The following is an 8,112-nucleotide window of genomic DNA, read 5'->3' on the forward strand; positions in this document are numbered from 1 at the left end:
GCCATATAGGTCTGTGTGTCTGAGTATAAGTCCATTCATAGTTTACAAACATCTTCTAACTAACTTGGCTCCTAAAAAGGAAATTCACCCATCAGACCAATTTAGCTGCTGAATAATATTGGACAATTTAACACATAACTGCACATGCAGATAGAATGACCAGGGTCTGCATTTATCTTTAACAATTATCAAAAATACAACAGAAAGCCAAAATGGCCAGCTGGATGAAATAGCTCAGTCGGGAGAGTGTTAGATTGAAAATCTAAAAGTCCCTTGTTCAATGCTGGGTTTCGGAAAAGTCTGAGAGGTTTCTTGCTTCTCACAAAGTATTTCTTGGTATCAGCTCAAGTTTTTCTTTCTTTATTTATCAAAATATTTGATCAACTGATCGACAACATGATCAATTCAACATAGAATTGTCTTTCTGTCCTCCTTCTAAATTTGCTTCCACCTCTCTTGCATTCAGCTTCGACTACAAATGTTTCCTATTTCATGCTTTTTTGTAAAGTAAACTCTTGTCTGCATCAGCTTCCACTTCTCCTTGAACACAGATTTCAGTATTCAGATGACATAGCTTACCTACTCAGGCCAAATACCTCTGTGTAATATGGTGCTAGTCCATTCAGAGTAAAAAAAAAAGCTACCTAACCTGGATCCGAAAAATGCTATTCACCTATTGCACCCGTTAACTGATGAATGATACAGGACATCTTAAAACATAGATCTAGCATGAGGTTGAGCATCTATTTTCTTGGGAAGTTTAAAAGAAAAGATGAAGATCCAAACTACCAGCAGGCCGAAATAGCTCAGTTGGGAGAGCGTTAGACTGAAGATCTAAAGGTCCCTGGTTCAATCCCGGGTTTCGGCACAATTTCAACTTCTGCTTTTCATGTCACAAAAGCTGTTTGTGTTGTTGATCAGATTGATAAAAGGTTTTGATAAAGAAGAGCGTTGATTTAACTCCAATCAATTCAACATATTATTTACTTTCTGTCTTCCTTTCAAACTTGCTTCCACCTCTCTTGTATTCAACTATGCCTCATTTATTTGCAACTTCTTGCTTTATTTTAAAGTAAAGCTTTGCCTGCATCAGCCTCCAATTCCCCTTATACAAAACTGTCAGTAGTCAGATGACATAGCTTGTACACCCTGGCCATATAGGTCTGTGTTTCAGAGTATAAGTCAATTCAGAGTTTAGAAAAAAAAATTCTACCTACATTGTCCCCTAAAAAGGATATTCACTCATCAGACCAAGTTACCTGCTGAATGATACTGGACACTTTAACACATAACTATAAACGAAAATAGAATGACCAGGTTCTGTATGTATCGTCTACAATTATTAATAATACATCAGGAGGCCACAGGTACTTGTTGGCTGAAATATCTCAGTTGGGAGATCGTTAGACTGAAGAGCTTAAGGTACCTGATTCAATCCTGACTTTCAGCACAGTGCGAGGGGATCCTACATTCTTGCAAAATATTTCTTGAAATCAGCTCTAGTTTTTTTTTCTTTATTTCTCAAAATATTTTATCAACTGATCAACAACATGATAACTTCAACAAAAAGTTGTCTTTCTGTCCTCCTTCTAAACTTGCTTCCACCTCTCTTGCCATCAGCTTTGATGACAAATTTATCCTATTTTATACTTTTTTCAAAGTAAACTCTTGTCTGCATCAGCTTTCACTTCTCCTTGAACAAAGTTGTCAGTATTGAGATGACATAGCTTACCTACTCAGGCGACATACGTCTGTGTAATACAGTGCTGGTCCACTTAGAGTTTTAAAAGAAAAACGACCTAATATTTATCCCAAAAACGCTACTCACCCATTTCACCAGTTAGCTGCTGAACAATGCAGGACACATTAAAACACAGCTCTAACCTCAGATTGAAAATCCAGGTTCTGCATCTCTGTTCTGGGATTGTTCAAAAAAAGAGGCTGAATACTATAGCTGCTGGCAGGCCGAAATAGCTCAGTTGGGAGAGCGTTAGACTGAAGATCTAAAGGTCCCTGGTTCGATCCCGGGTTTCGGCACATTTTGAACTTCTGCTTTGCATGCCACAAAGACTATTTTGAGTCAACTCATATTGACTTTGTTTATAATGATCAAAACCTTTTATCAAGATAATCGACAATACAATTAATTCAACATATTATTTACTTTCTGTCTTTCTTTCAAACTTGCTTCCACCTCTCTTGTGTTCAACTTTGCCTCCTTTATTTCCCAATTCTTCCTTTAATTGAAAGTAAAGCTTTGCCTGCATCAGCCTCCAGTTCCCCTTATACAAAACTGTTAGTAGTCAGATGACCTAGCTTGCCGACCCTCGCCATATAGGTCTGTGTTTCTGAGTATAAGTCCATTCATAGTTTACAAACATCATCTAACTAACTTGGCTCCTAAAAAGGAAATTCACCCATCAGACCAATTTAGCTACTGAATAATACTGGACAATTTAACACATAACTGGACATGCAGATAGAGTGACCAGGTTCTGCATTTATCTTTAACAATTATAAAAAATACAACAGAAAGCCAAAAATGCCAGCTGGATAAAATAGCTCAGTTGGGAGAGCAGTAGACTGATGATCTAAAGGTCCCTTGTTCAATCCCGGGTTTAGGCACATTTTGAACTTCTGCTTTGCATGCCACAAATGCTATTTGGAGTCAACTCATATTGACGTTGTTTATAATGATCAAAACCTTTTACCAAGCTGATCGATAAGACAACCATTTCAACATATTTTTTACATTCTGTCTTTCTGTCAAACTTGCTTCCACCTCTCTTGTATTCAACTGTACCTGCTTTATTTGCCAATTCTTCCTTTAATTGAAAGTAAAGCTTTGCCTGCATCAGCCTCGAGTTCCCCTTATACAAAACTGTTAGTAGTCAGATGACCTAGTTTGCCTACCCTCGCCATATAGGTCTGTGTGTCTGAGTATAAGTCCATTCATAGTTTACAAACATCTTCTAACTAACTTGGCTCCTAAAAAGGAAATTCACCCATCAGACCAATTTAGCTGCTGAATAATATTCGACAATTTAACACATAACTGCACATGCAGATAGAATGACCAGGGTCTGCATTTATCTTTAACAATTATCAAAAATACAACAGAAAGCCAAAATGGCCAGCTGGATGAAATAGCTCAGTTGGGAGAGTGTTAGATTGAAAATCTAAAAGTCCCTTGTTCAATGCTGGGTTTCGGAAAAGTCTGAGAGGTTTCTTGCTTCTCACAAAATATTTCTTGGTATCAGCTCAAGTTTTTCTTTCTTTATTTATCAAAATATTTGATCAACTGATCGACAACATGATCAATTCAACATAGAATTGTCTTTCTGTCCTCCTTCTAAATTTGCTTCCACCTCTCTTGCATTCAGCTTTGACTACAAATGTTTCCTATTTCATGCTTTTTTGTAAAGTAAACTCTTGTCTGCATCAGCTTCCACTTCTCCTTGAACACAGATTTCAGTATTCAGATGACATAGCTTACCTACTCAGGCCAAATACCTCTGTGTAATATGGTGCTAGTCCATTCAGAGTAAAAAACAAAAGCTACCTAACCTGGATCCGAAAAATGCTATTTACCTATTGCACCCGTTAACTGATGAATGATACAGGACATCTTAAAAAATAGCTCTAGCATGAGGTTGAGCATCTATTTTCTTGGGAAGTTTAAAAGAAAGGATGAAGACCCAAACTACCAGCAGGCTGAAATAGCTCAGTTGGGAGAGCGTTAGAGTGAAGATCTAAAGGTCCCTTGTTCAATCCCGGGTTTCGGCACAATTTCAACTTCTGCTTTTCATGTCACAAAAGCTGTTTGGAGTTAAATCAACGCTCTTCTTTATCAAAACCTTTTATCAATCTGATCAACAACACAATCAATTCAACATATTATTTACTTTCTGTCTTCCTTTCAAACTTGCTTCCACCTCTCTTGTATTCAACTATGCCTCATTTATTTGCAACTTCTTGCTTTATTTTAAAGTAAAGCTTTGCCTGCATCAGCCTCCAATTCCCCTTATACAAAACTGTCAGTAGTCAGATGACATAGCTTGTACACCCTGGCCATATAGGTCTGTGTTTCAGAGTATAAGTCAATTCAGAGTTTAGAAAAAAAAATTGTACCTACCTTGTCCCCTAAAAAGGATATTCACTCATCAGACCAAGTTACCTGCTGAATGATACTGGACACTTTAACACATAACTATAAACGAAAATAGAATGACCAGGTTCTGTATGTATCGTCTACAATTATTAATAATACATCAGGAGGCCACAGGGACTTGTTGGCTGAAATATCTCAGTTGGGAGATCGTTAGACTGAAGAGCTTAAGGTACCTGATTCAATCCTGACTTTCAGCACAGTGCGAGGGGATCCTACATTCTTGCAAAATATTTCTTGAAATCAGCTCTAGTTTTTTTTTCTTTATTTCTCAAAATATTTTATCAACTGATCAACAACATGATAACTTCAACAAAAAGTTGTCTTTCTGTCCTCCTTCTAAACTTGCTTCCACCTCTCTTGCCATCAACTTTGATGACGAATTTATCCCATTTTATACTTTTTTCAAAGTAAACTCTTGTCTGCATCAGCTTTCACTTCTCCTTGAACAAAGTTGTCAGTATTGAGATGACATAGCTTACCTACTCAGGCGACATACGTCTGTGTAATACAGTGCTGGTCCACTCAGAGTTTTAAAAGAAAAACGACCTAACATTTATCCCAAAAACGCTACTCACCCATTTCACCAGTTAGCTGCTGAACAATGCAGGACACATTAAAACACAGCTCTAACCTCAGATTGAAAATCCAGGTTCTGCATCTCTGTTCTGGGATTGTTCAAAAAAAGAGGCTGAATACTTTAGCTGCTGGCAGGCCGAAATAGCTCAGTTGGGAGAGTGTTAGACTGAAGATCTAAAGGTCCCTGGTTCGATCCCGGGTTTCGGCACATTTTGAACTTCTGCTTTGCATGCCACAAAAACTATTTTGAGTCAACTCATATTGACTTTGTTTATAATGATCAAAACCTTTTATCAAGATAATCGACAATACAATTAATTCAACATATTATTTACTTTCTGTCTTTCTTTCAAACTTGCTTCCACCTCTCTTGTATTCAACTTTGCCTCCTTTATTTCCCAATTCTTCCTTTAATTGAAAGTAAAGCTTTGCCTGCATCAGCCTCCAGTTCCCCTTATACAAAACTGTTAGTAGTCAGATGACCTAGCTTGCCGACCCTCGCCATATAGGTCTGTGTTTCTGAGTATAAGTCCATTCATAGTTTACAAACATCATCTAACTAACTTGGCTCCTAAAAAGGAAATTCACCCATCAGACCAATTTAGCTACTGAATAATACTGGACAATTTAACACATAACTGCACATGCAGATAGAGTGACCAGGTTCTGCATTTATCTTTAACAATTATAAAAAATACAACAGAAAGCCAAACTTGTCAGCTGGATGAAATAGCTCAGTTGGGAGAGCAGTAGACTGAATATCTAAAGGTCCCTGGTTCAATCCCGGGTTTAGGCACATTTTGAACTTTTGCTTTGCATGCCACAAATGCTATTTGGAGTCAACTCATATTGACGTTGTTTATAATGATCAAAACCTTTTATCAAGCTGATCGATAAGACAACCATTTCAACATATTTTTTACATTCTGTCTTTCTGCCAAACTTGCTTCCACCTCTCTTGTATTCAACTTTACCTGCTTTATTTGCCAATTCTTTCTTTAATTGAAAGTAAAGCTTTGCCTGCATCAGCCTCGAGTTCCCCTTATACAAAACTGTTAGTAGTCAGATGACCTAGTTTGCCTACCCTCGCCATATAGGTCTGTGTGTCTGAGTATAAGTCCATTCATAGTTTACAAACATCTTCTAACTAACTTGGCTCCTAAAAAGGAAATTCACCCATCAGACCAATTTAGCTGCTGAATAATATTCGACAATTTAACACATAACTGCACATGCAGATAGAATGACCAGGGTCTGCATTTATCTTTAACAATTATCAAAAATACAACAGAAAGCCAAAATGGCCAGCTGGATGAAATAGCTCAGTTGGGAGAGTGTTAGATTGAAAATCTAAAAGTCCCTTGTTCAATGCTGGGTTTCGGAAAAGTCTGAGAGGTTTCTTGCTTCTCACAAAATATTTCTTGGTATCAGCTCAAGTTTTTCTTTCTTTATTTATCAAAATATTTGATCAACTGATCGACAACATGATCAATTCAACATAGAATTGTCTTTCTGTCCTCCTTCTAAATTTGCTTCCACCTCTCTTGCATTCAGCTTCGACTACAAATGTTTCCTATTTCATGCTTTTTTGTAAAGTAAACTCTTGTCTGCATCAGCTTCCACTTCTCCTTGAACACAGATTTCAGTATTCAGATGACATAGCTTACCTACTCAGGCCAAATACCTCTGTGTAATATGGTGCTAGTCCATTCAGAGTAAAAAACAAAAGCTACCTAACCTGGATCCGAAAAATGCTATTTACCTATTGCACCCGTTAACTGATGAATGATACAGGACATCTTAAAAAATAGCTCTAGCATGAGGTTGAGCATCTATTTTCTTGGGAAGTTTAAAAGAAAGGATGAAGACCCAAACTACTGGCAGGCTGAAATAGCTCAGTTGGGAGAGCGTTAGAGTGAAGATCTAAAGGTCCCTTGTTCAATCCCGGGTTTCGGCACAATTTCAACTTCTGCTTTTCATGTCACAAAAGCTGTTTGGAGTTAAATCAACGCTCTTCTTTATCAAAACCTTTTATCAATCTGATCAACAACACAATCAATTCAACATATTATTTACTTTCTGTCTTCCTTTCAAACTTGCTTCCACCTCTCTTGTATTCAACTATGCCTCATTTATTTGCAACTTCTTGCTTTATTTTAAAGTAAAGCTTTGCCTGCATCAGCCTCCAATTCCCCTTATACAAAACTGTCAGTAGTCAGATGACATAGCTTGTACACCCTGGCCATATAGGTCTGTGTTTCAGAGTATAAGTCAATTCAGAGTTTAGAAAAAAAAATTCTACCTACCTTGTCCCCTAAAAAGGATATTCACTCATCAGACCAAGTTACCTGCTAATTGATACTGGACACTTTAACACATAACTATAAACGAAAATAGAATGACCAGGTTCTGTATGTATCGTCTACAATTATTAATAATACATCAGGAGGCCACAGGGACTTGTTGGCTGAAATATCTCAGTTGGGAGATCGTAAGACTGAAGAGCTTAAGGTACCTGATTCAATCCTGACTTTCAGCACAGTGCGAGGGGATCCTACATTCTTGCAAAATATTTCTTGAAATCAGCTCTTGTTTTTTTTTCTTTATTTCTCAAAATATTTTATCAACTGATCAACAACATGATAACTTCAACAAAAAGTTGTCTTTCCGTCCTCCTTCTAAACTTGCTTCCACCTCTCTTGCCATCAACTTTGATGACGAATTTATCCCATTTTATACTTTTTTCAAAGTAAACTCTTGTCTGCATCAGCTTTCACTTCTCCTTGAACAAAGTTGTCAGTATTGAGATGACATAGCTTACCTACTCAGGCGACATACGTCTGTGTAATACAGTGCTGGTCCACTCAGAGTTTTAAAAGAAAAACGACCTAACATTTATCCCAAAAACGCTACTCACCCATTTCACCAGTTAGCTGCTGAACAATGCAGGACACATTAAAACACAGCTCTAACCTCAGATTGAAAATCCAGGTTCTGCATCTCTGTTCTGGGATTGTTCAAAAAAAGAGGCTGAATACTATAGCTGCTGGCAGGCCGAAATAGCTCAGTTGGGAGAGTGTTAGACTGAAGATCTAAAGGTCCCTGGTTCGATCCCGGGTTTCGGCACATTTTGAACTTCTGCTTTGCATGCCACAAAAACTATTTTGAGTCAACTCATATTGACTTTGTTTATAATGATCAAAACATTTTATCAAGATAATCGACAATACAATTAATTCAACATATTATTTACTTTCTGTCTTTCTTTCAAACTTGCTTCCACCTCTCTTGTATTCAACTTTGCCTCCTTTATTTCCCAATTCTTCCTTTAATTGAAAGTAAAGCTTTGCCTGCATCAGCCTCCA

General features: G+C 37.4%; 4 non-coding genes across 4 annotated transcripts; all 4 read left to right on the forward strand.

Annotated features, from left to right (window-relative positions):
* Positions 1–795: 795 nt before the first annotated feature.
* On the forward strand, positions 796–868 carry TRNAF-GAA (transfer RNA phenylalanine (anticodon GAA)). The gene has a single exon. It is a non-coding gene; the product is annotated as a tRNA-Phe (tRNA).
* Positions 869–1,964: 1,096 nt separating this feature from the next.
* On the forward strand, positions 1,965–2,037 carry TRNAF-GAA (transfer RNA phenylalanine (anticodon GAA)). The gene has a single exon. It is a non-coding gene; the product is annotated as a tRNA-Phe (tRNA).
* Positions 2,038–4,882: 2,845 nt separating this feature from the next.
* On the forward strand, positions 4,883–4,955 carry TRNAF-GAA (transfer RNA phenylalanine (anticodon GAA)). Its single transcript has one exon. It is a non-coding gene; the product is annotated as a tRNA-Phe (tRNA).
* A 2,845-nt stretch (positions 4,956–7,800) lies between these two features.
* On the forward strand, positions 7,801–7,873 carry TRNAF-GAA (transfer RNA phenylalanine (anticodon GAA)). Its single transcript has one exon. It is a non-coding gene; the product is annotated as a tRNA-Phe (tRNA).
* Positions 7,874–8,112: the final 239 nt, after the last annotated feature.

The sequence above is a fragment of the Triturus cristatus genome, chromosome 8, assembly GCF_964204655.1.
Source record: "Triturus cristatus chromosome 8, aTriCri1.1, whole genome shotgun sequence".
Taxonomy (NCBI): Eukaryota; Metazoa; Chordata; class Amphibia; order Caudata; family Salamandridae; genus Triturus; species Triturus cristatus.